This window comes from Trichechus manatus, unplaced genomic scaffold (genome assembly GCF_000243295.1).
Source record: "Trichechus manatus latirostris isolate Lorelei unplaced genomic scaffold, TriManLat1.0 scaffold00033, whole genome shotgun sequence".
NCBI classification, from domain to species: Eukaryota; Metazoa; Chordata; class Mammalia; order Sirenia; family Trichechidae; genus Trichechus; species Trichechus manatus.
The window spans coordinates 14,120,171-14,121,678 of record NW_004443969.1 but is presented as its reverse complement, the minus strand read 5'-3'; positions in this window follow the sequence as shown (position 1 = coordinate 14,121,678).

Here is a 1,508-nt window from a genome sequence, read left to right as displayed (position 1 = left end):
ATGGTAAGACTCGTGTATTTTGGACACGTTATCAGGAGGGGCATTCTCTGGAGAAGAACATCATGCTTGGTAAAGTAGACGGTCATTGAGATGGATTGACACAGTGGCTGCAACAATGGGCTCAAGCATAGCAAAGATTGTGAGGATGGCACAGGACCAGGCAGTGTTTCGTTCTGTTGTACATAGAGTTGCTATGAGTGGGAACTGACTTGACAGCACCTAACTACAACAACAATAATAACCCTTACTTATAGTTTTGATTTTACATTAACTACACAAATCCCTCCTTTTGATTGAGGCCTTATGTATGAAAGGTAACTGCTTCTACATAAGAGGAAAATGATTATATGATAGCATAACCCTCAGAATCTTCTGGTCTGATCTCTCTTGCTTCCAAGAAGAACTGTACTCTTCCTAACTAGATATATGCCCATCTTTTCACTTCAATTTCACTGAGAAATCCATGCGCCTTCCTAATATGTTATCTCTGTGATGTTTTCTTCATGTCTACACTAGATCTTTTCCTTTGATTTTTCTTCTTCTTAGTCAACCCATCGGAAATGGGCAATTTTAGGAATTAAGAGTCAAGGATCATAGAATAGCTTGTGCTAGAACAACCTCAGAGAATATCTACTGCACCATTTTCATTTTACCTGTGAGGAAATTGAGGCTTAGAGAGGGAAAATTAACTTTCAAAAGCCATATAGTGTGTTAGTGGCATACTGTCTTATACCAGAATATTCTGATTTCTAATTCAGGGTTTATTCTATTACCCCTCTTTCCTCTTCACCATTAGTACCTTATTACCTAATATAAATATGAGATTCTAACAAAGAAATAGGATATACTGTGAAACATGAAAACAAAACCTTTCTGTAGAAAACAGATCTAAAAGTTTGTCTTGAAAAACATAGGGAAGGTTGGGTCTTGGAGAGAATGACATCAAACACCTCACATTCCTCCAGATGCCATATTCTTGAGTGTCTTCTTGTTAGTGTCATAGGACACCCTTCTTCCTTTGTACTGCTAGTCACTGCCTCTTGTCATTTGAGGTTCAACTTCAAACCCCCACATTTCCTCTTTAGATCCTTTCTCTGAGCCCCTACATATCCATCTGGGTTCCTTTTCTTGTAAATGTCTTTATTGTAGGACTTATACCATCACATCGTCTTATTCAACCATGCTTGCAGATATTAATTTTGTCAAATATTTATTGGACACCTACCTACTGTGTGTTCCCCAGATGCTATGATACCATGACAAAGAAAACATTTTAAAAATCATTGCCCTCATAGAACCTTCCTTTTAGGTGGGAAATTTCATAGCACATTTCTATCCATTTTTGACATTAGACTGAGAGATTGTTGGGGGCAGGGGTTAAATTTTATGCATTATTCGGTTCCCAGACTGCAGTATACTGCTTGGAATTTAATATACCTTTCTTGAAAAAAAACTGGTGAATGAACAAATAGGGTACAGAATATAAGTACTATAATAATGGAGCCCTG